Source organism: Sus scrofa, chromosome 6 (genome assembly GCF_054392235.1).
Source record: "Sus scrofa isolate SSC_HxYL_T2T_F1_AM1 chromosome 6, Sscrofa_HxYL_maternal_Yorkshire_Landrace_v2.0, whole genome shotgun sequence".
Classification (NCBI taxonomy): domain Eukaryota; kingdom Metazoa; phylum Chordata; class Mammalia; order Artiodactyla; family Suidae; genus Sus; species Sus scrofa.
In genome coordinates this window covers 89,149,170-89,174,880 of record NC_139388.1, presented here as the reverse complement: position 1 = coordinate 89,174,880, position 25,711 = coordinate 89,149,170, and the positions used below count along the sequence as shown (strand labels likewise).

The following is a 25,711-nucleotide window of genomic DNA, read 5'->3' as shown; positions in this document are numbered from 1 at the left end:
CTATGGAGGAGACACCCAGCTCAGCTGTGAGAGTGAAGAAAGACCTCTACTCCCAGAGGCCCAGAGTCACAATATTGAGCTCAGGCTCCTAGGATAGATCAGAGTAAGCCGGGAGAAGTGGGCATGTTCAAATGTGTGCCTATATGGGTGCAGTTACTATCCCATTTTACAGATAGGGAGATCGATGCTCAGACGTGGCGAGACAGAATCAGGCCTTATATCCAGGGCTGTCTGACTGCAAAGCCAGTGTTTTTTGTGCTAGGCCACAGGCCACGCTGCCTCCCAAAGGAGAGAATTGCTAATGGTGGCATTTCAGATTTCAGATGTAGTGACAGCAAACTAGGGAAGAGGTTCTGGACAGATGGTTCCCAATCAGGTCCCTGCCTCGGGCTAGCAGAGCAGAGGTTTGTCAGGGCAGGCAGAGCGCCCTCCCCTCCATTCCTCTCGTGTGTGGGATGCAGGCAGGTTCCCCCCAACACACTCTCCTCACCATCCCCCTCCAGCCCTTTGGCCCTGCCTGGGTGACCTGCATGAGCTCAGCTTCCCAGCAGCCCTGCGGAGGAGTCAGCCAGGGCACAGGCTGCCTCTGCCCTCTCACTGCTTGGCAGTGCCAAGGGAGGTGGGGCTGCTGAGGGGTGGGGTGGGGGGAGCCTCCCAGCCACCAGACCTCCAGTTCCGTCTCCCACCTTAGGTGCCCCTGGGGTTTGCTGCAGAGGCCCGGGCTGGGACAGGTGGTGTGGGGCTGGGGCATGCTGGTCAGGCCCATCCCTGTCCCCCATCCCCGTTGCTGCAGCCTTGTTGAGCTGCCATTAACAAGTGGCCGGAGGTTGCCGTGTCTCCATGGAGACCAGACAGTCAGTGCGGCTCGGCTCGGGGTGAGGGCCGTGATTAGTGAGTGTCAGCTTTGCCAGCCCTGCTCTTCCCACCGCCCGCCTCTGGGCTCTGAGACAACAGGCCCGGCTGAGGGTGGGAAGGACAGGGAGGGGGCTCTGGGCCCCCACAGGCAGGGGGCTTCCAAGCCTGGCCCCAGGTACTGTCTTTGTCTCCCCTACTGTCGCCTCAATTCCCCCTGCCTCCCTCCCCAATCCATCTTCCGCACAGCCCCCAGGGTGAGCTTTCTAAAACACAAGCTGAATCCCGACACTGCCTCCTTTCAGAATTTCCCATGGCTCCCCAGGCCTTTGAGGCTAAGAGTCAAATTCCTTATCATGGCATTCAAGGCCTTCCTTCCTTCCCTCATTCATACCAGAAAATCTTGTTTTGAGCACCTACTGCATTTCAGAGAGCCTGCCAGGTGTGTGCGGTCGATAAAGCAAGCAAGATCTGCCTTCGTGGAACTTCCCATCTATTGAGAAAGACACATTATAAGCAACATACAGGGATTCCCGTTGTGGCGCAGTGGAAATAAATCTGACTAGGAACCATGAGGTTGTGGGTTCGATCCCTGGCCTTGCTCAGCAGGTTAAGGATCTGGCTTTGCAGTGAGCTCTGGTAGAGGTGTAGGTCACAGATGCAGCTCGGATTTGGTGTTTCTGTGGCTGTGGCGTAGGCCGACAGCTGTGGCTCCGATTCAACTCTTAGCCTGGGAACCTCCATATGCCGTGGGTGCAGCCCCAAGAAAAAAAAAAGCAAAAAAACCCAACAATATACAAATCAATAGATACACGATGATAATCATGAGGAGAGCTGGGAAGGAGATGGAGAGGGTGTATTGGCAGAGAATAATCTGTAGGGGGCCAGCCTACCTAGGGTGGCCAGAGTGGCCTCTCTGGGGAGGCAACATTTTGACAAGTCATGGACATTAATGGGGACCCACTAGTGGGGAGACGGGGGTGGGAGGGTGGGGGAAGGGCATTTCAGGGAACAACCTGCCCCAGAGCCCCATCTCCCGCCACCCAGGCCTGTTCCTCCTCCCCATCATTTCTGCCCCCCACCCATGTCTCCTGCCTTGGTTAAAGGCATCAGGGGAGTTCCCGATGTGGCTCAGCAGAAACAAACCCAACTAAGTATCCGTGGTGTTCAATTCCTCAACCAGTGGGTTAAGGATCCGGCGTTGCCGTGAGCTGTGGTGTAGGTCACAGATGTGGCTCAGATCCCACGTTGCCGTGGCTATGGCGTAGGCCGGCAGCTATAGCTTCAATTTGACCCCTAGCCTGGGAACGTCCATGTGCCATGGGTGTGGCCCTAAAAAGCAAACAAAGAAAAGAAAAGGAAAAAAAAAGCCATCAGGTGTACGCTAGGGAGAAACCTCTAGGTTATGGCCGCTCTTTCTTTTTCTGCCTGTGCTCACGTCTCATCAGTCGTGTATCCTGTCAATTCTTTCACCAGCTTCTCTCTCCTCATTGCCCTGCAGACCCCTCATTTTCACTCCACCCGCCACACCTACCCCCTAACAGGCTTGTCCCTTCGCTAGCTGGTTCGAGCATTCCTCTGATCATGGGTTGAGCGCCCCCTATGTGCCGGGCCTTGTGCACGTCACCCCGAGCAGGACTACACCGTCCCTGCCCTCGGCCAGAGTCCAGTCAGGACAAGTACCGAGGAAGAGGAGGAAGAGGACTTGAGCCACACCAGGGGTGCCTAGAAGAGCTTCCAGGGAAATGTGTGAATAAACCAAGCCTTGAGGGAGGACAAGGATGTAGGCAAAGGGAGCGGGAAGATGTCCCACGCAGAGGACAGAGCACGGGGGCAGGCGGGAAGGAAGAGGTCAGAGCCTGATCTGCCGGCTGCTGGGGAGCCCCTGGAGACTTTAACCCACGGGGCACAAGCTCAGATCCACTCCCCGACATCCAGTCTCTCCTCTTCCGGTCCACTCTCCACACTATAGTTAGAATCATTTTCCTAAAATAGGCACAATCATGTCCCTTCCCAACTCTTAAAGTCCTGCTCTGTCCCCAGCCCTTTAAAGTCCAAAATCAGCAGGGAGGCCCTTGAGGCCCCTGAACCAGCCTTTCCAGCCTCGTTTCCTATCACTCCCCCAGCTGACTCCACTCAGCCACACCCGAACAGGTCACATCCTCCATCTCTGGGCCTTTGTCCCTGTGGTATATCCTCCTGGAACACCCTCCCCCACTTCTCCAGGTGGAGTCTTCATCCTTCAGGGCCCAACACAGATGTCCCCTTCAAGACGCCTATCCTGGGAGTTCCCGTGGTAGCACAGCAGAAACGAATCCGACTAGGAACCAGGAGGCTGAGAGTTCAATCCCTGGCCTCCATCAGTGGGCTAAGGATCTAGCGTTGCTGTAAGCTGTGGTGTAGGCCACAGATGTGGCTCGGATCCCATGTTGCTGTGGCTGTGGCGTAGGCCGGCAGCTGTAGCTCCGATTCGACCCTTAGCCTGGAAACCTCCATATGCTGCAGGTGTGGCCCTAGAAAGACAAAAAAAAAAAAAAAAAAAAAAAAGCCTATCCTGAACCCAACAAAAATAGGTTTCTCCTCTATGCCCCCACTACACTCAATTACAGAGAGCTAATATGCATAGACAGGCCCCTCTCCCTCCCAACTTCCTCTTTCTTTCCTTCCTTCTTTCTTTCTTCATCCACAGCATATGGAATTTCCCAGGCCAGGGATCAAACCCATGCCACAGCAGTGACAACGCTGGATCCTTAACCTGCTGAGCCACATGGGAACTCCCATGTGCTAGACTTTATATAAGCATTTCATGTTTATGATATTACTTAATTCTCATGGCTATCTTGTTTTTTTCTTTTTGGTCACACCAGTGGCATATGGAAGTTCCCAGGCCCGTGAATGAATCCAAGCCACAACTGTGACCTATGCCACAGCTGTGGCAAGACTGGATCCTTTAACCCACTGTGCCAGGTTGGGGATGGAACCCATGGTGCCACAGATGTAACACTGGATCCTTAACCTGCTGTACCACAGCAGGAAGTCCCTTGTGGCAATCTTAAAATATCTTATCATCATTCCCATTTTCCACACCTGAAACTGAGGCTTTGAAAAATTAGGTGCCTAGCCCAGTTTCTTTCTTTTTTTTTTCTTGTCTTTTCTAGGGCCGCTTCTTGCGGCATATGGAGGTTCCCAGGCTAGGGGTCTAATAGGAGCTGTAGCCGCTGGGCCTACACCACAGCCATAGCAATGCTAGATCTGAGCTGAGTCTGCGACCTACACCACAGCTCAGGACAACGCCGGATCCTTAACCCACTGAGTGAGGCCAGGGATTGAACCCGCAACCTCATGGTTCCTAGTCAGATTCGTTAACCACTGAGCCACGACGGGGACTCCCAGTTTCTAAAGGTAATAAGTGACAGAGCTGGGGCTCAAACTCAGAGAATTGGTTGCCTCAGCCCATATGCTTAATCCCTAGTTCACTTCATCCTATAAGGTTTTCTAGGGAGTTCCTGTCATGGCGCAGCAGAAACGAATCCAGCTAGGAACCATGAGGTTACAGGTTCAATCCCTGGCCTTGCTCAGTGGGTTAAGGATCTGGCATTGCCGTAACCTGTGGTGTAGTTGGCATATGTGGCTTGGATCTGGCATTGCTGTGGCTGTGGCGTAGGCTGGCAGCTATAGCTCCAATTGGACCCCTAGTCTGGGAACCTCCATGTGCCGCTGGAGCAGCCCTAAAAGGCAAAAAAATAAAAAATTTTTAAAAATACTGTTTTCTAGCTGTGTACCTACCTCCCCTATCAGACTAGCAGCACTTAGAGGGCAATATCCCAGTCTGATTCGCCCAGGGTCCCTAGGGCCCAGCATATGGCTCCACATATGGGTGTGCAAATGTGTGTAGAGTGAATAAATTACTTAAGCAAGAAAGCTACTAGAAGTTGTGAGCTGGTCTCACAGGCAGGTTTCTGAGGATAAATGAAACCCCTTCATCCTGAATGGATCTGGCATCGTCCTGGGACCACACCGTGCCCAGCCCAGCATTGGGCTCCTGGTCCAGCACCAATAAGAGTCTGCTGGTGACTTTGATTTCCTATCCTTTGGCTAGCGGCTCCTTCGAAGTCAGACAGATCCAGCTTTGAATCCCAGCTGTGCCTTTCGATATAGCTGTGTGACCCCCAAGCAGGTGACTACCTCTCTGAGCCTCAATTTCTTCATCTTCGAATGGGCTCCATAATGTCTGCTTTTCATGTTGTCGTGAAGATAGCGGATGGCAGCCATTCTTACCACTTCCTGAGTATCTGCTGCAGGCTTTGTCATTTATTCTTTTTCTTCCTTTTCCTTTTTTTTTTTTTTTTGACTGCCCCGAGGCACATGGAATTCCTGGACCAGGGATCAGATCCGAGCAGCTGTTTCGACCTATGCCACAGCTGCAGCAACACTGGATCCTTAACCCACTGCGCTGGGCCAGGGATCGAACCCGCATCCCAGCGCTCCCAAGATGCCACTGATCCCATTGTGCCATGGCAGGAACTTCATCATTTATTCTTAATTAGTTTGGACCTTAGGTCCAGGCAACCAGGGAGTTAGGAACCACTCGCCCCCATTTCACAGGGCCCACTCTAGGCCTTCTCTACTGGGCTCTTCCCCGTGGAATGAGCAGTCAGAGAGGCCAAGAGGCCATGCCCATCTGGAGCCCACCTCTGACCCTCTAGACCAGCTCTGGGTACTCAGATCCTAGAATCCCTTGAGCTAGCTCCCAGAGCCTGAATAGCCCTGGCTGAGTCCAAGCGCCACTGCCAGGGTAGATTCTTAAGCCTGGGAGGTGGCCAAGGGGCAGCTGTTTGCTGGGACCATGTGAATAGATTTGAACATGCCGATGGTGAGTCAGGGAGGAGATGGGAGAGAAAGTCTCTGGTGTACTTGTATCAGGAGCCAGCTTGTCCTTACAAATCTTCACAAATGTCCTGAAAGGCAGGAATTATTAGCATCATCTTAGAGATAAAGAGGAGTTCCCGGGAGTTCCTGTCCTGGCTCAGTGGTTAACGAATCTGACTAGGAATCATAAGGTTGAGGGTTCGATCCCTAGCCTTGTTCAGTGGGTTAAGGATCTGGTGTTGCCGTGAGCTGTGGTGTAGGTTACAGACGCAGCTCGGGTCTGGCATTGCTGTGGCTGTGCTGTAGGCCGGTGGCTACAGGTCCAATTAGACCCCTAGCCTGGGAACCTCCATATGCCGCAAGTTCGGCCCTAGAAAAGACAAAAAAAAAAAGAGGCGTTGCATTTGTTGCTCAGCAGTAACAAACCAGAGTAGTATCAATGGAGACTGGGGTGTGATCCCTGGCCTTGCTCAGTGGGTTAAGGATCTGACATTGCCATGAGCTGTGATGTAGGCCGGCAGCTGCAGCTCTGATTCAACCTCCTAGGCTGGGAACCTCCATATGCCTCGGATGTGGCCCTAAAAAAAGAAAAAAAAAATGGAGATAAGGAAACTAAAGCTCAGGGTAGAGGAATGACTCCAAAGCCTGTTTATTTTCCTGCCTGTGTGGTGGCAGTACTTTATATCTAATTGCTTTTATATCTATTGCCACATTTAATCCTCACAACAACTGCATAAGTAGTATTTCATCATCCCACTTTACAGATGAGGAAACTGAGGCATGGGAGGGTTAAGAAATTTGCCTAAGCTTAGAAATGACATGGGTGGGCGTCGAACCTTGGGAGTTAAGCTCTTTTTTTTTTTTTTTTTTTTTTTTTTTTGTCTTTCGTCTTTTTAGGGCCGCCCCTGCAGCATATGGAGGTTCCCAGGCTAGGGGTCTAATCTGAGCTGTAGCCACCAGCCTACACCACAGCCACAGCCGAGCCACGTCTGCAACCTACACCACAGCGCACAGCAACACCGGATCCTTAACCCACTGAGTGAGGCCAGGGATCGAGCCCGGAACCTCATGGTTCCTAGTCTTGGATTCGTTTCCACTGTGCCAAGACGGGAACTCCAAGGGAGTTAAGCTCTTAACTCTACGTTCTGCTGTCTTTTACCACTAGTATAATTATAACTCGGTTCCATCACTTGGCTACCAAGCCCTCTGCCTCAGTCATCCATCTGAGGAATGGGATTTGATCAAGATGCTCTGAGTGCCCCCTGCTTGTAAAGCCAGGAAGAGGCAGAAATGTGATCCAAGCTGAAGGGAGGGCCCTCTGGAAGGAACTGGGGGACTGGAGCTTGACTCTGCCTCTTACCCTCTGTCCTGCAGCCCCAGGATAGCTGGGTAGGGCCCCGGGGAGCTGCTCAGAGAGAGGCCCCTTCTAGCCTGAGCTCACAACAACATCCTCCTTCCTGGCCTGTGGCCTGAGAAGGTGGCGCTTTCCTGGGGCCAAGGCCGAAGCAGCAGCAGCCCCCCTTCCTCCTCAAGGCTCAGCTGTGGGGCGGCTGCCCAAGCTCCCGCCTTTCCTACTCCCTGGCCAAGTTGCTGCTCTGTGGTCACCTGGACCCAATTTCCTCCTTCCTGCCTCCGCCCATCTCTGGGAAGCGCCCCTGGGCTGCCCTGCCAATTTCCAGAGGCTTCTCCCCAGGAAGCCATCTCTGTCTTCCCCCCACCCCCACCTCCAGGTCTCCTGCCCCTACTTGGAACATTCTAGCTCTCCCTTCAGCCCCACACGTAGAGAATCACTTGGACCATCAGGCCATTTTCCATTTGGTTCCTGGCTGAACATTGGGTCCCCCTGGCCAGACTGTGAGTTCCCTTTGCTAGAGCGGTTCTCACATCCTGTGCTTTCCTCTCCCCCCACAGTGCCTGGCAGGGAGGAGGCCAGAGCCAGAGCTGCCGGTGCTCCAGGAAATGAAACTTGGTGCTCAGAGGCCTGGAGCCAGCATCACTGGCTTTTGAAGCCAACCTCATTTTAAGTGAAGAAACCCAGAAGGCCCGGGAGGAAAGGGACTTGCCCAGGGTCACCCAGAGTCCAGGCCAGGACTCAAACCCAGGTCTTCTGACCAGGCTCTTGATGCCCTACGCGGATCAAATTTCTAATCCCCCAGGTCCATATTTTTAAGCAGGAAACCAAAATAATTCCTGACAATATATATATATATATATATATATATATATATATTTTTGTTTTGTTTTGTTTTGTTTTGTTTTGTTTCACCCATGGCATGTGGAAGTTCCCAGGCCAGGGATTAAACCCATGCCACTGCAATGACCCAGGCCACAGCAGAGACAACACTGGATTCTTAACCCACTGAGACCAGGGAATTCCATCTGACAATGTATTGCCGGAACCTGGGGGTTTAATTCTGTCCAGATGCCATATCTGGAAAAGCCCTAAAGTGATTCTCCAACCTCCCTCCATCCTACCCCTCCCCGTGTTATAAACAAGCAAACTGAGACCCAGAAAGCAGAGGGACCTCTTCAAGGACACACTGAGCTGGAGTGAGAGCTGAGATTCATTCATTGAACAAAGTTTGCGTTTTTGTTTGTTTGTTTGTTTTTAGCATTTAAGAATGCTAAGCTTGGAGTTCTCGTTGTGGCTTATCAGGTTAAGAACTGACCAGTATCCATGAGGATATGGGTTCGATCCCCGGCCTCGCTCAGTAGGTTAAGGATTCAGCATTGCTTCAAGCTGTGGTGTGGGGCACAGATGTGGCTCAGATCTGGTGTTGCTATGGCTGTGGTGTAGGCCTGCAGTGGCATCCTAGCCTGGGAACTTCCATATGTCGAAGGTGCAGCCCTAAAAAGGAAAAAAAATGCCAAGCTCTGTGCTGGGTGCTGAGACTATAAGGGTAAAAAAAGACAGCCATTGTTGGAAGGGACATGAGGGGGCTCCTGGGTACAGAAAATGTTCAGGATCATAATGGCCTGCATCTTTTCTGTTTTGTTTTGTTTTTGTTTTTTAGGGCTGCACCCATGGGGGAATTCCCCGGCTAGGGGTCAAATCAGAGCTGCAGCCGCTGGCCTATGCCACAGCCACAGCAACTCAGGATGGAGGTCGCATCTGTGACCTATACCACAGGTCATGGCAATTCTGGATCCCAGACCCACTGAGCTAAGCCAGGGGTCAAACCCACATCCTCATGGACACCAGTCGGATTCGATTCTGCTGCGCCACAACAGAAACTCCATTTTTTTTTTTTCCGGCTGTCCCACAATACGTGGAGTTTCTAGGCCAGAGATCATATCTGAGCCACAGTTGCAGCAACGCCAGAGCCTTAATCCACTGTGCCAGGCCAGGGATCAAACCTGCGTTCCATCGCTCCAGAGACACCACCAGTCCATTGCACCACAGCAGGAACTCCTATAATGGTCTACATCTTGATCTGGGTACCAGTTACAGGAGTGTTCAGTTTGGGAAAATTCATCAAGTTGTGTATATGTGTGTGTGTGTGTGTCTGTCTGTCTGTCTATCTATCTATCTATCTATCTATTTATCTATCTATCTATCTTAATGGCCTCACCTTGCAGCATATGGAAGTTCCTGGGCCAGAGCCTGAATCTGAGCTACAGCTGTGACCTACACTGCAACTGTGGCAATGCCAGATTCTTTAACCTATTGCACTGGGCTGTGGATTAAACCTGTGCCTCCACAGCAACCCAAGCTGCCAAGGTTGAATTCTTAACCCACTGCACCACAGTGGGAACTCCTGAATTTTTTTTTTTTTTTTTTTTTTGGCCATGCCCGTGGCACATGGAAATTCCTGGGCCAGGGATCAAATCCCCACCATAGCAGTGACCTGAGCCATTGCATTGACAACACTGAACCCTTAACCTGCTGTGCCACAAGGGAACTCCCACAAGTTGTATATTTTGATATGTTCAGTTTTCTGAATGTATATTTTATTTTTTTAATTTTTAATGGCTGCACCCACAGCATATTGAATATATATATATATATATATATATATATATATATATACTTTTTTTTTCTTTTTATGGCAGCACCTTCAGCATATGGAAGTTCCCAAGCTAGGAGTTAAATCTGAGCTGTAGCTGCAGGCCTACACCACAGTCATAGCAACACTGGATCTGAGCCACATCTGTGATCTACACCACAGGATGCAGCAACAGTGGATCCTTGACCAGTGGAACCAGGCCAGAGATTGAAAACACATCCTTAGGAAGATTACATTGAGCCACAATGGAACCCCTTTAATGTATATCTTAGTACAAAGTTTCTTAAGAGACGGTCACAAGCTTTGAGCTTAGAGAGCTGCAATGTACAAGATGAGGTGTTAAACAACAAATTACACAAATCATTGTGGTTTTTTTTTGTCTTTTTGTCTTTTCTAGGGCCGCACCCGAGGCATGTGGAGGTTTCCAGGCTAGGGGTCTAATCGGAGCTACAGATGCCAGCCTACACCACAGCCACGGCAACGTGGGATCTGACCCACGTCTGCGATCTACACTACAACTCATGGCAATGCCAGATCCTTAACCCACTGATTGAGGCCAGGGATTGAACCCGCAATCTCATGGTTCCTAGTCGCACTTGTTAACCACTGAGCCACGACAGGAACTCCTACAAATCATTGTTTAATGACAATTGTGACAAGTTCTACAATAAAGTAGAGGGTGCTATGGGCTGTGGGGTGGGAAGAACTGATCCAGTCTGGGAACAATCAAGGAGGGCTTCTCCAAGGAGGTGAGGGATAAGCTGAACTGTCAAGAATAGGTAGGAATTTGAGAGAGAATGAGTCTCAACCCCTCCCTGACAATGCACAAAAATTAATCCAAGATGAATCATGGACCTAAACTGTGAAAGCTAACACTATAAACTTCTAGAAGAAAACATATGGGATTATGTTCATGATCTTGGGATAGGTGAAAAATTCTTGGGCATCAAAAGCACTCTACATAAAACAAAATTATCAGGGGATGAGAAAAAAGCATTCAAGACAGAGCAAACAGTATGTGTGAAGGCCCAGAGGGAGGAAGAGACAGTCTTGTTCTGGAAGAGCCGAGAAAAGGCCAGAAGTTGAGGAAGCAGTGAGAGAGGGAAGTGAAAGTCCAAGAGGAGGCAGGGGCCAGATGGCCCAGGGCTTTAAGGGTTGGGTTAGGAGTTGGGACTTTATCCTGAGGGCACTAGGCAGGGAGCAAAGGGTGTCACATAAGGGGAGTGGCAGGAGCAGCAATTGAAGCAACAATCGGGGATAATGTGACCTTAGCCTGGGTTTGCAAAGAGTATTACCTTCTTGGATGTGCCCAGGATTGCAAGGGGTTGCCTACGCAGAAAGGAGAAGAGAAGGAAACACTCCCCTTTCTCCCTGTTCAGCAACCAGACAAGGCCAGGCTTGGATTCTGCTTCCTTGCAAATCAAGATGTAGTTTTATAACCTGAAAAGTCACTTAATCCAGGTGCCAGGATGAGGTGGGGCATGGCAGGCGGGGACTTGGGCTGTGAGGTCCTGTCCTGCCAGCCTCAGCCCTGGTCTTGGAGGAGCTGGAGTCTGCCAGCTCCTACCCACCCACGCCCCAGCTGCTGTTACAGCCCCACCTCACCCCTGCTCAGCACCTGGACCTCCTCTCACCTTCTCTCTCCCTCCAGGATGAGTCCCAGCTGGGAAGAAAGAGCCCAGAAGTCAGGAGTTTCTTCCACCCACTGCCCCTCCCAACACACACGTACCAACATACCCTGCGCCAGAGCTGGAATGGGACTGGGGCAACTAGGTCCCAGCATCACTCAGGCCTCCTTCCTGCAAGGGGCTCAAGAAAGGCACTGAAAGTGGCGCCTCTATTCACTTCTACCAACTTTTTTTTTTTTTTTTTTTTTTAAGGGCCTAACTCATGGCATACATGGCATATGGAGGCTCCCAGGCTAGGGGTCGAATCGGGGCTGTAGCTGCAAGCCTATACCACAGCCACAGCAACGCAGGATCCAAGATGCATCTGTGACCCACACCACAGCTCAGGGCAATGCTGGATCCTTAACCCACTGCACGAGGACAAGGTTTGAACCCAAACCCTCATGGATACTAGTCGGGTTTGTTACCACTGAGCCACAACAGGAACTCCCACTTCTACCAACATTTTTGAGCACCTGCTGCATGCCAGGCACTGGGTTACAGTTAAGAAGGTATTGTTCCGGCTCTCCCTGGGAATTCTCGGGGTAATGGGGGAAAGAGCGCAAGGACACCATTACAAGTGCTGTATAGAGGTGCAAAGTGCAAGTGAGTCTGGAAAGTGAGACTGATTTCACTTGGGGAACAGAGTGTGAACATCAAGAAAAATTTCCTCCAAGAGGTGACATATGAGCTGGGTCATAAGGAGTAGTAAGACTGACAGTAAGAAATGCTCTTTGTAGCAAAGGACAGTATAAGAATTACAGGAACTTGGGAGCGTCAGGTGCTGTGCTCAGCACCGTATGGATTCATTTAATCCCTACAATGATTCTAAGAAGAAGTATGACAATGATGCCCATTTTCCCAGATGTGGTAACTGAGGCTTAGAGAAGGAAATTGATTTATCTACAAACTTCCACATCTGGTAAGTGGCAAAATTCAGACTTGAACCCGGGACTGTCTGCTTGCATGATCTTAACATCTACTCATGGAGTGGCTTAGGCAAAGGACATGTGGAAGAGAGAAGTAGGAGGTGAGATTGGAGGGGTGGAGGCAGGGGTCCAGTAGTAGAAAACTTGGTGAAGAGTTTGGGCTTTATCCAAAGAGCAATGGGGAGCCATGGAAGGTTCATTAGTGAGGGAAGGGGTAAAGAGGGATGGCACCCACAATTAGCTTTCTGTTTTTAGAGGCTCACTTTAAAGGAGGAGAAATTAGAGACAGAGAAACCTGCACGAAAATCCAAGAAAAAGATGGGGGTTGAAGGATGGAGAAAGGAGGGAGCGCTGGGAGACGTGAAGCAGAGCCTGGGGACTGAATGGCTCTGGCAGATGAAGTGGAGGGAGGAATCAAAGATGATGTCCCAGGCTTTGGCTTGTATGTTCCAGAAAGAAGCCCAAGAATCCATCTTTAACACTGTATTGCGCTCCCCCTCCCCTCACCATGGCTCAGCTCCACACATGGCACCTGCGAAACGCACTCCGGGATGGTGCTTTGGTCTTCTGCAGATACTCAGTGTATCCATCACCTGTTTGTGCCCTCATTCACCCAATATTTACGAGCACTTATTATAGGCCAGATGTTCTGGAAGCTGGGATGGACAAGGAACAAGCAGAACCTGTCTTATCAGTGAGGTAATGATTCCAGCTTGGGGTCTGGATCTGAATCCTGGTTCAGCGACTTCTTTATGCTGAGTCCTGGCTCAGCCTCCAACTTGGCTTGACTTCAGGTGAGTTACCGAATCTCTCGCTGTCTCAGTTTCCTCATCTGTAAAATGGGAAAATGAACAGTACCTGCCACAGAGATTCAACGAGTTTATCTATGGAAAGTCTCTGGCACTGGGTAAGCATTTTAGGTCAGCTATTATTATTGCAGAGTTCACATTCTAGTGGGGAGACAGAACCAATTACACAATTAATTATTTAATTACAACAGTGATAAACACTTTGAAGGAGCAGCACAGTCTGGAAGTTGAAAGTGAGGGGGGGCTCCCCAGAGCAAGGGATGGTCCTGCTGAGCTGAGCTGAGTGAGCTGAGGCTGGCCAGGTGAAGCAGGAGGGGGGAGAGGGCCATTTAAGGTGGAGGGGTCTCTGAGTAGGTCGACCCTCAGGCAGAAGGAGGTGCTGAAAGGTTTGTATTTCTGTAATTTTTTTGTTTTTTTAGGGCTGCACCCAAGGCATATGGAAGTTCCCAGGCTAGGGCTCAAATCAGAGCTACAACTTCTGGCCTACACCACGGCCACAGCAACACCAGATCCTTAACCCACTGAGCAGGGCCAGGGATTGAACCTGCCTCCTCATGGTTTGTTACCGCTGAGCCGCAAGGGGAACTCCTGTATTTCTGTAATTTTACCTCTTTGGAACCTCCAAACAGTGCTGAAAAAGAGATCAGGCAGATACTCTGCCCCCATTTTCCTGAAAGGGCGCTAAGGCCCAGAGAGAAACAGTGACTTAGCTGGTCAGTGACAGAGCCTCGTGGTTGTTGCTCTGCCCCCACTGATCCAGGGGGCTGGAGGGGACAGGCTGAGAGGAGGCCTTTGTCCCCTTGCCTGCTGGGGTGGGAGCAGCAGGAGCTGAGGCCGCAGCTGGCCACCAGCAGCTGTGGCGGCCAGAGCTGCATTCCTTCCCCTGCCAGCAGAGCAAGTCCAGGCTCATGGCAGGGGCTGGGAACGTTCTTTTTGTTTTTTTTTTTAAAAAAGCAAAAAAAAAAAAAAAAAAAAAAGCACTTTAATCAACATTAAGTCGTGACTTCAAACAGACACAGCTCCCAACTGTCCTCCTTAACCCTGGGTCTCTCCAACTCCCCAGGGTAAGCCCCCAGGCAGCCAAGTTTCTGGGAAAGGGAATGAGGTCTGGATTTAGAGTCCAAAGACTTTGTGGTGAGTCCTGGCTCAGCCTCCAACTTGCTGTGTGACCTCGGGCAGGTCACCAGACCTCTCTGGGCTGGAGCGTCCTCCGAAAAACAGGGAAGGGAGGGTTGGATGACATCAGGTTCAGGGAAGGGGGGGAGGGGCACCCAGCCACTGGCTTCAGCCAGCTGCAGCAGCTTTGCTGCCCTTCAAGTCGGAGGCACAGGGGCCTCGGGGGTCCGGAAGCTGGGGACAGGCAGCCTTTCATCTCTGCTGGCCCAGGGTCGCTGCAGGTTGGCAGGCCCCACATCCCGAGATCGCGTTTCAGGCTGGAAGGGGCCTTCCTGTGACCTCAGAAGGCCAGCCCTGCACCCCCCCCCCCCCGCCCCGTCTCCCCATTCTCATCAGAGGGAAGCAGGCAGCATCCCACCCAAGGTCACTGGCCAGCAAGTGGCTGTCCTTCGGCCTGCCCTTCCCTCCCACCCAAGCCAGCCCCCACCGGCCTCCCACTGTAAAGCCTCAGGTCTCCTGGGCCATTAGGAATCTGCCAAGCGAGGCGTGGTCTTTTTCCTCTCTCTTGTTTCTTGGCTTGTTTTCCCGGTTCTCCAACAGCCGCCTCCTGCAAAAGCCTCCGGGTGCGTGTACAGGAACATTTTTCTTTAAAAAAAAAAAAAGAGAGAGAGAGAGAAAGAGAGAGAAATGCAGCCACAGTTTGGGTAAAAAAGCAACCAGCTCCTTAATCCTTCCCTGTAACCTCTGGCTCCTCAGCGGGGTTGGCTCCAGCCGCTGGGAAGCAAGGCCCTGCTGGGGTGAGAGGCCTGGGCTTGCTTCCCGCCCGCCCCCTCCTCACCCGCCTCTGTTCTCCTTCAGGGTTTGGTCTGACTTCTGGAGCCAGGAGGAGACAAGCTGCAGGGCTCAGCAGGGCTCAGACAGCATGGGGGGGGCTGTGGCTGAAGAGGTTGGCCGGGCCTCTGCCCCTCTGCCCACTTGGCCACCTTCTAGGGAGGTTATAGGATCAGGAGTTTTCACCCCTAACCCGCTGCCTCTACTCCCGCTTTCATTCCTTCATGCTTCTGTCTTAGGAATTACCAGTATCTCCCCGGCAAGGACCCTGCAAATTCCATGAGCGCCCTCTCCCAGCTCCCTGCTTCACTGTCCAGCCCAGGGCTTGGCTTTCTTTTTTGTGAAAGCCATACACGCTCATGCTCCAGGCCTCTATCCACTCAGACCCCTCCGAGGGGGTGGCACTCAAGGTCCCCGCAGTGTCTTGCTCTGTCTGCAGAACCCTTAATTATCCCTGGCGGCCCTGGCACCTGGGTCAGTGCTGGAACATAGCTGGTATGACTGTGGTGTGTCTTGAATGAATTCGAACCCTAAAAAGGTCTATTCACAGTGATCTTACGGGCCTCCCCAGCACCCTCGGGAATCCAGTCCAATCCTCCGTCTCTACCTTTTCCCATTTGCATGCTCTCAGCAAAGGATTTCCCATTTCCCCCAACATGTCATCTTTTCTCTTGCCTCTGGGCCTTTGTACTCCTGTGAACCCCCCCTCCCCCTGCCTGCAACACCCTTCTTCAGCAACTCTCACCCTCTGGCCTGTCACCCTGTCAGATTACCCCATGAGCAGAGCAAACATGTATTTAGGACACCAGCAAAGTGCAGGCACGCAAACATGACTTTTATTTATTTATTTATTTATTTATTGCTTTTTAGGGCCACCCCCATGGAACATGGAAGTTCCCAGGCTAGGGGTCGAATGGGAGTAATGCCAGATCTGAGCTGCGCCTTCGACCTACCCCACAGCTCACAGCCACACCAGATCCTTAACGCAGGGAGTGAGGCCAGGGATCGAACCTGAAACCTCGTAGATACTTGTTGGGTTCATTACCGCTGAGCCATGACGGGAACACCCAAACATGACTTCTAAGAAATATTTTGGGGCGTTCCCGTTGCGACTCAGTGGGTTATGAACCCGATTAGTCTCCATGAGGATGTAGGTTCGATCCCTGGCCTTGCCCATTGGGTTAATGGTCCCGTGTTGCTACGGCTGTGGTGTAGGCTGGCAGTTGCAGCTCTGATTAGACTCCTAGCCTGGGAACTTCCATGTGCTGTAGATGCAGCCTTAAAAAGCAAAAAAAAAAAAAAAAAAAAAAAAAAAAAAAAAAATATATATATATATATATATATATATATATATATGAGACAAAGAAATTTTTAAATAGTGTTTGTGGGGAAAATCAGAAGTCTACTGGAGTCCCTTGCCCTTCTCTTACAGTTAGTTTTGTTTTTATGTTGAATTTACATATGGGCGGGGGAGTGGTAGGTGACATAATCTGGCTCCAATCTTTAAACCTCAACCTAGACATCACAATTACTCCTCCATGACAACTACTCCTCCATGACAACTACACCTCCAGAAAGCCTTCACTGACCCCCCCGACAAGATTAGGTCTCTTTTTCGGTCATCCCAAAGCCCCTCTGAATTGCTCTTTAACATTGCTATTTTTGCTTTACTTGCTGCTTTCTATCCCCTGACACTAAGTCTGTAAGCTCCCTGAGGGCCAAGTTTACATTTTTCCACCTCCATATCTGTAGTGCCCAGTAAAAGACCTGGCACAGAACTGATCCCAGCATGTTACTCTCTAGCCTGTATTTATTCAGTCTCCTTTGTTGGCTCTGCTCTATACATCATATTCTATGTCTCCACTTCATAAGTCTGTCTGAGGAACTCCTACTCACCCTTCAAGACCCAACTCAAATGTCCCTCTTCTGTGAGCTTGCCCCAATCCTCCAGTTAAGTTCTACGCTTCTGAGCGCTCACAGCTCCTGCTGTAATTGGTGTCTCCTTTTATTATATGTGTATGTATATATATATATATATATATTTTTTTGTCTTTTTAGAACTGCACCCGCGGCATACGGAGGTTCCCAGGCTAGGGGTCTAATTGGAGCTGTAGCCGCAGGCCTACGCCACAGCCACAGCAACACCAGATCTGAGCCGCATCTGTGATCTTCACCACAACTCACAGCAACACCGGCTCCTTAACCCACTGATCGAGGCCAGGGATTGAACCTGCATCCTCATGGATGCGAGTCCGGTTTGTTACTGCTGAGCCACCACGGGAATTCCTTTACTGTAATTTTTAACGTGTGTGTCTTCTCCTTCACCAGACTGGGGGCCATTTGAGGGCATAAAGTGGGTGGATTGATCCGGGGTCCCCAGTGCCCTCCATAGGCCTGGCCAGTGTCATCGGCAATAGACACTTGTTAAATGAATAGACTGGGAAATGTCCCAAAGGAGGGAAAATTCAGGCAGGGTTTTGAAGGTGGGAGAAAAGAGAATAACATGTATTTACTGAGGGCATGGAGTCAGTCCGGATAAAAGCAAATAGCCATGACAGCTATCATTGGCAGTACCATAGTACGGTGAGTAAGAACAGAGATAAGCCCTGCCTCTCCCTGGCTGTGTGGCCTTGGGCAAGTTAGAAAATCTGTGCCTCAGTGTCCTCGTCTGCAAAATGGGGGTAGCAGTGGTATCGATTTCACTAGGAATTAAAGAGTCAATTTAATATGCAAGGTGCTGAGAGCCGTGCCAGGCACGCGTGGGCCCTGAATGTTTTGCTCTCGTTGTGATCTCCATTGCTAAGTGCTTTGGCTGTGCCGGGCACTTTCATCCGGGATCTCACCTAGTCCTCACAGCAGCCTGAGAAGCAGGGATGGCTATGTCCTTTTACAAAGAAATGAGGTGTAAGCAGGCCAAACAGCTTGCTAAGGCCACTCACTGGGTAAGTGGCAGGAATGGGATTTGAACTCAAGTCTTTCTGGCCTGCCGCCCACCCATGTTCCTTGACTGTGTGGCACCTGCCTGCAGGAGGAGGGGGAGGGAGAGAAGATGGCACAGTGGGAAGGCAGGGAGGCTTCATCGAGCTGGGGCCTTGGGAGCAGAGCGGCATGCTTTTTTTTTTTTTTTTTTTTTTTTTCTAGAGCTTTCATTTCCGTCTGCCTCTTCTGAGCAGGTGAAAAACCCCACAGAGGGCCCTTCACTGAGTCCTCCCCCTTCTCCTCCCCCTCCCAGCGCTGCCTCATCCCCCACGCTGGGAGGGGGAGGTCAGGCTTACAGTGTGGGGGATGCAGGAAAGGGGAATGAGGAGGTGGGGGAGCATCATTCCAGATCCTTCCCCTCCAGCACCCCCCTCTTCCCCATCAAAGTCGCTCCGGGAGGAGAGAGCATTCCAGGTGGAAGGAATGGCAAATGCAAAGGCTGTGGATTCAGGATGTGGAGGCGGGGAAAGCCTGCAAGCTTGGCTGGAACCGAGGTTTGGGGGCCCCCTGGGACTGCTCAGTGGAGAAGAACTTGTTTGACGAGAAGGAGAGAGGGAGAGAGAGAGATGCAGTGGACACAGCAAGGATGCCAGAGGCAGGGCAGTGGCTGGAGACCATTCTGGCTCCGAGCACAGTGCCCTCCACCCTCCTGTCCTCAGATCTCGGTGGTGCGGAGGGATGGGGTGGGGGGGCAGGGAAGGGGGGGAGTGGGGGGAATTCTCCTTGGTCCCTCTGCTTCGAATCCCTCAGCTGCCTGTGCTCTGCCAGCTCTGTACCAGGCATTGGCTCACCGCTTTTTATACATTCTTTCATTGTGTTTTTTCTCCAGCCCTACAAGATCAGTATGATTCACTCCATTTCATAGATGAGAAAACTGAGGCTCAGATTTACTCAAGATCACACAGACACAAAAGGCAGATAGGGGACTCGAATCCAGGACTGTTTTCAGAGATAGCAATTTGCCTGCTATATGCTATACTGGCGTCAGCTGCTTTCCTGGAGTGCTTGCCATCCCCATAGCAACAAGGAGAGGAAGCCTTGCGCTGATGGCACTTTATAGTTTACGCAGGACTTGTTTTTTCTGCTCCTCACAACAGCCCTGTAGGCAGGGCTATTAGCATCCATATTTTATGGATAAGGAAACTGAGGCTCAGAGAGAAGGTGTGACTTGGCTAAGACAGAACCATTAAGTGGCAAAGTTGGGACTCAAACCCAGTTCTGGTGACTCTAAATGCCTTTTTGCTTCCCCTTGCAGAGGGAGAAGTCCCCTTCCCTGATCTTATCAGCCCCAGGGGACAGGGAACAGGCAGGGGTTATTTTTTAGAACTGGAGGGAGAAGAATGGGGCTTGGCCTTCAGAACCTGGAATTTGCAGGCAGTGAATTATTTCTTTGTTCCAGGTGATAGCTCTTAGGGTAGCAGGGGGAGGGCTTGCCCCTCAAGAGCAGCAAGCCCTCTCAAGCTCCAAGGTTGGGCTTAAATTCCAGCTATGCTGCTTCCTAACTGGCTGGCCTTTGGCAAGTCACTTAACCTCTCTGTGCTTCCCTTATCTCATTTGTAACATGATGATAATAGCAGGACCTAATTTCTAGGACTGCTATGAGGATTTATGAGCTAGTGCATATAAAGCACTTAGCACATGGCTGGCACATAATAAATGCTCAGTGTTAGTGCTTATTAATTACTATTAAGATGCACAGCATCACCCCCTCTGAAGCAACTCCTCTATCTCCATTGCCTAGAAGGAGAAACGAAGGCTTCTGTTGCCAGACAACCTTCAAGCAAAACCCCAGAATCTTCTCTGGTACAGGTAGTAACTGCCGATATCAATAAAAATAATAATTGTTAAAGTTAACATTCAACAACTGCCACCATGTGCCAATCACCGTGCTAACTGCTTCACATTTATTATCTCATTTAATTTGCATGGCTCTGGGAAATAGAAGCAATTGTGATCCCCAGTTTACATATAGGGAAACTGAAGCTCAGAGGTGAAGTCACCTGCCCAAGGTCATATGCTAAGAAGGGGGATAGCTGTGATATGAACCTGGGCCTGCCTGGCTCCAAAGTCTTTTTTTTTTTTTGGCCATGAACCCTCAGCATGTGGAAGTTCCTGGCCCAGGGATCGAACCCACACCACAGCAGTGATCTGAGCCATTGCAGTGACTATACCAAATCCTTAACCCACTGCACCACAAGGGAACTCCTCCAAAGTCTTCTATGACAATTACAGTCAGAGGACAACTTGCCCAGTGTACAGACACTTGCATCAGCTCTTTCCCAAATGCATCTGCTTGATCTGTTCCTCAGGCTCACCTCCTTCCATGCTGTGGAGATCAAGCATCATTGAAGGAATGACTTCTGTGTGCCAGAATGTTTTATATACATTTCCACATTGAATTCTCACCCCTCGCCTCACCTTGTGCCCTTCTACCCCATCCCCATTTCTCAGAAGAGTAGCTGAGGCACAGAGAGGTTTGTGACTGCTCAAGGTCACACAATTCAAGGCCAGATCCTAGAACCAAGGTTCAAAGCCAGGGAGGTTGGCCTCAAAGCTTGTGTTCTTTCAGGGACTGTCAGAAAAAAACAGAGACCCTTGGAGAACAGCCCCACTTTCAAAGCCAGGTTCCCGCCCCTGCAACACCTTATTTGTTTGGACCCTGGGCCTGAGCTCCACCCTCCTTCCCCAATGCCACTATCCCTGTTGGCCTAGATGCCTTCCACACTCTTTCTCTTGGCCTGCCACGCTTCTCCTACCACCACCAGGAAGCCTTCACTGACCTCGCCCCACTCCCTGACATTCACTTTCATATACACATTGTACTTTGCCTTCTGGTTCCTTATCACAGTTTTTCCTTTTCTTTTCTTTTTTTGTCTTTTTGTCCTGTTAGGGCCGCACCCGCGGCATATGGAGGTTCCCACGCTAGGTCTAATAGGAGCTGTAGCCACCGGCCTATGCCAGAGCCACAGCAACGCCAGATCCGAGCTGTGTCTGCGACCTACACCACAGCTCACGGCAATGCTGGACCTTTAACCCACTGAGCGAGGCCAGGATCGAACCTGCAACCTCATGGTTCCTAGTCGGATTTGTTTCCACTGCGCCACGACAGGAATTCCTACAGTTTCTAACTATATTTTCATTTGTCTGATCATTTAACAACTTGCTTCCTCAACCAAACTGTAAGCTCCATGAGGGTCTCTGAGTCTGGTTTGCTCACCAACGTAGCTGCAGCCCTGGCAGGTTGCCTTACCCATGGTCGATGTGTAATAATTTTTTATTGAATGGATAAATCCATGAATGAATAAATAGCTATCAGCACTTTACACACATGACTCATTAATTCCACAACTAACTCACTGAATCCTCACAACTGCTCTGTTGTCCCCATTTTATTTTTTTATTTTAATTTTTTTTTGGCTGCTTCCATGGCACGTGGCAGTTCTCGGGTCAGGGACTGAACCTGCACCACAGAAGCAACCTAAGCCACTGCAGTGACAACACCGGGTTCTTAACCTGCTGCACCACAAGCAAACTTCTTGTTATCCCTGCTTTAGAGAAAAGGCGGATGAGGCCTAAAGCGAGAAAGTGGTGGAGCATGGATTCAATCTTAGGTCAGTCTGCCCGGATTTTGACCTCTGCACAGCACCTGCTGTCTCCTACACCCGATGGCCAGTGTAAGGATTTAAATAGCCATTGGTTGGGAGTTCTCTTGTGGCGCATTGGGTTAGGGACCCAGCATTGTCATTGCAGCAGCTTGGGTTGCTGCTGTGGCGTGGGTTCAATCCCTTGGCCAAGGAACTTCTACATGCCATGGGTGTGGCCAAAATAAAATAGTCACTGGTTGTCAGACCACATGTCCCAATTTGAGCCTGGAGGTCACTGACTCAGCGGGCACTGGGGCTTTGTCGGCACCACCCACTTGGTGGTTTTTGCCCTTCTAAAGTCTTAGACTACTTCCCTTCCCACTCCTTTTTTGGCTTCCTTCCTTTCTAGAGAGGGAAAGACTAGGAATTATAGCCAAGGCAGCACAGCCCTTCTGAGAAAAACAATCTTACAGTGAAAAGAGCCCTGTTCTGAGAGCAGAGACCTGGACTTAAGTCCTGGCATGGAGATGCCCATCTTGGCGCTCTGTGTCCTTGTTCGGGATTTTTTTTTTTTTTTCTTTTTTTTTCTTTTTAGGGCCGCACCCGTGGCATATGGAAGTTCCCAGGCTATGGGTCAAATCCGAGCTGCAGCCACTGCCACAGCCATAGCCACAGCAACACGGGATCCAAGCTGCATCTGCGGCCTACACCACAGCTCATGACAACACCGGATCCTTAACCCACTAAGTGAAGCTAAGGATTGAACCTTCATCCTCATGGATCCTAGTCAGGTTCGTTAATCACTAAGCCACAAAGGGAACTCCCTTTGTTTGGGATTCTGCCTTAGCTGACCCATCTGTCATCTCTTTCATCCCTGGCTCACTTCCTGCTTCTGAGGACCCCAGAAACAGCTCATGTGCACCCCTAGGATCACTTTTCCCAGGAACCTTGGTGATTAACAATAGCTGGGGGGTGGACTGTGCCTAAGTCTATGGTAGCCAGAGAGATGGGAGACTGGCCAGGCATCTTCAAGACCCTCCCTGGAATGCTACGATGTTGGGGAGGGAAGTCTTTTTCAGGAGACACCAGTCCCAGAAGGGAGAAATACATGAATGGAAGCCAAAAGATACAGGTTTGAGTCCCAAGGTCGTTTCATATCCTCTGGGTGACTCAGGGTAAGTCATGGAGTTTTCCGTTTTCACTTCTGCAAACCGAGGACAGTATCTGCCTTACACAGTTGCTCCAGAATACCTAAATGAGGTTCCTTTGCTAACCTGTTAATTTGTCATCTCGATATCCAGCCAGCAACCTTTTATAATCGATAAGACACACATATTCCCATTCATGCATGAATCCTTAACAAGCACTCTAGAACACGAGGCAGACATGACTACTCCTATTTTGCGGAAGGACAAACTGAGACCCAGATAAGTTCAGAGTTGTCTGAGGTAACAGAGTGAGGTGGCGGCTGAACCAGGGTCCAACTCACCTGACCCTGGCCTTTCAGAACCAGCTCCCAGTCACAGGACCCCGGGCCTCGCCCCGGATGAATCCCTTAGCAGCGGGCTGGAGTCTATGACTCACTCTCCCCACCCTTTTTTCTGCCCCGCGGGAGACCCGGAGGAAAGTGTCAAAAATATCTGCAACTTGAGGGGTGGCTACAGAAAGTTCATGGGCCTGGCCCCTTCCTTCCACCAGAGATTCTGGCTCTTTGAACTCTAACAAAGAGGATTAGCCATTTGATACACTTTTACAAGGTTTTACATTTTCTTAGGTGGGACTCTCCTACTTCGAATTTAGGAATTTTTTTAAGTTTAAAATCCACCCCCACTTCATTTGGTTTGCCCCTTGCTGTTTACTCCGATTGCGGAAGTAGCTCGGGTGGAGCTCCCGGGACTGTACTATTGAGTACGTCGTTTGCGTAGCTATTTAACTGACATTCCACTCGGGCCAATGGAATACCCGGAAGCCCCCGGCGGGTGGGGCAGAGAACCAATCAGGGCGGTTGGCGGGGTGTGGCCGCATCCCAGGGCGGGGAATCGCGTAATGGCGGACGCGTGCCGGGTGATCGCGGCTGGGGGCGTAGCGCGCTGAGGGGGGGGGTCTGGCTGTGTGGCAGCCGGCGGGGCGGCCTGCGAGAGCAGACCCCGTGCAGAGAAAGGCGGCCGGCCAGCCCCTCCGTCTCTGAGGGCGACCGCACGATACAAGGTGAGCAACAAGTCCCTGCGGGCGGGCCCGGCCCAGAGGCGCCGGGCCGACCTGGCCGCCCCTCCCAAGCCGCTCTGTGTCTCGGGGGAGTGGGTGCCGCGCCTCCTGTCGCGGACCGGCAGAGGCCGGGGGAGCGGCAACGCGGGGTAGTGTCTTGCCGTACACTCCTCCCTCCCCCAGGAGGAGGTGTCCCGGAGATCCCCTCGTGGGCTTGGAGGGGCCTGTGAAGCTGAGAAGTGCCCCAAGCTGACTTGGCTCTGCCACCAACTCGTTGTATGACCTTGGGCAAGTCACTTCCCTCTCTGGGCCTCATTTCCCCCATTTGTAAAGCGAAGCCTTTGCAGGCAGATGTGCAAGAGTTGGATCCCAGACATTGTCCGAGATATTGGGCAAGTTCTTCCCCAGGTGGAGCCTCAGTTTCCATCTCAGGGCCCTGAAGGCACTGAGGTGCTTTTTGAGATTTTAGGCCTAAGTTGCAGAGTGGCAGGGAGGTGTGTGTGTGTGTGTGTGTGTGTCTGTCTGTCTGTCTGTCTACAGGATGGTCTGCAGAGTAAGGAGAAGAGTTGGCTCCGGGGGCCCATCCAGGAAGGGTCTGGGTAAACCCAGATTATAGTGGGGTGGAGTGTGCTTGTCTTGGTCCTCCAGGATCCTAGAGCCTTTGAGATGGGGAAGTTTTATATAGGTCTCCATAGAGACAGAAGAGGAAGGAATCCTTGGAGCCTCTTGGGGTTTTGATTGAAATTTAGGCCCAAAAGAGTTCAGGTGGACTAGGAGGAGGAAGGGGAACATTTATGGTGCTCCTACTATGTGTCATACCTGGTTTAGGCATATGTTCTTATTTAATTTTTACAGCTACCCTTGAGAATTTGCACATAAGGAAACTTAAATTTCAGAGGAGTTAAGTAACTTGCCCAAGGTCACACAGTAAAGTGCAATGCTTACCAACACGAAGGTGTTTCCTTTGAGAATCATTGAGCCAGGGAGAATTCACTGTCCACTTAAAGGAAGTTTGCTTTGTCACACATTGGGGGAGAGGTCGGGTCCTAGACACTTGAACTGACTTTTGAAAAAAAAATTCATTTTACTGAAGTATAGTTGAGTTACTTGAATTCTGGCATGGGGACAGGCTGGGTCTTGATCTCTAGACAGTAAATTGTAACCCTTTGTTCAGCCTGTGAGTTGAAAAGGACCATTTCTAAATTGTAAAAGTCACATTGAAGTGTGTCAGAACCTCAGCAAACTCAGTTTGAATCCTTGCTGTGTGGCCTGTACAAGAAAGTTCACCAACTATTGGTGCATAGACTTGATTCTCAATTCAGAGTTGATGCCAGGCTAGTAACTTTTTCTTTTCCCCAAAAAGGCCAAGTTTTCCTGGGATGGATGAAATTCCGTATTTGTTAGTGCAAATTTCTTTTGATTGCCAGGGTGAAAGTTTCAGTAGCCGGACTCTTGATTAAGTGAAATGCTCCTTTATTTGTGCTTCCTGTTATTTGACTTCTAGATGATGAAAATTGTGGACCTAGAGTGGGTACTATAAATTGCAGCCCGAAATTTTTCCAAGCCTCAGAGCTTTTGGTTAATCAAAATGGTAGGACGGCAGTGTGTATTGTACTCATATGTCAGTGGTAGGGAAGAAAATTGGAAGAGGAAGTTGCTGAGAAAGAGGGCGTTTCTTAGCAGTGGAGCCAATATGTATTTCTTTGTTTGAAATTCTAAAACCAGAAAAGCAGCAACTGAAGGAGGAAGGAAGGAAAGAACTCTGAAACTCCTCTTCCCGTTGAAATACCTTTAGACTGTCCCTGTTACTGTCCCGTCTGAGGCTCTGCTTTCATGGAAAAAGTCAATTGTAATTTGTTCAAT

At 50.5% G+C, this 25,711-nt stretch overlaps 1 protein-coding gene and 1 long non-coding RNA gene across 2 annotated transcripts in view; one reads left to right on the top strand and one right to left on the bottom strand.

The window, feature by feature from the left end:
* Window positions 1–13,295: 13,295 nt before the first annotated feature.
* Window positions 13,296–23,220, bottom strand: LOC102165025 (uncharacterized). The gene is made up of 2 exons (XR_298616.4): window positions 23,133–23,220; window positions 13,296–14,894 (listed from the first exon to the last, which is right to left on the bottom strand). It is a non-coding gene; the product is annotated as an uncharacterized LOC102165025 (long non-coding RNA).
* Window positions 23,221–23,667: 447 nt separating this feature from the next.
* The window catches only part of WASF2 (WASP family member 2), a 75,707-nt gene continuing 73,663 nt past the window's right edge, over window positions 23,668–25,711 (top strand). Inside the window, 1 exon segment of the mRNA NM_001258444.1 lies at window positions 23,668–23,851. The gene's annotated coding sequence lies outside the window, so the exon portion shown is untranslated.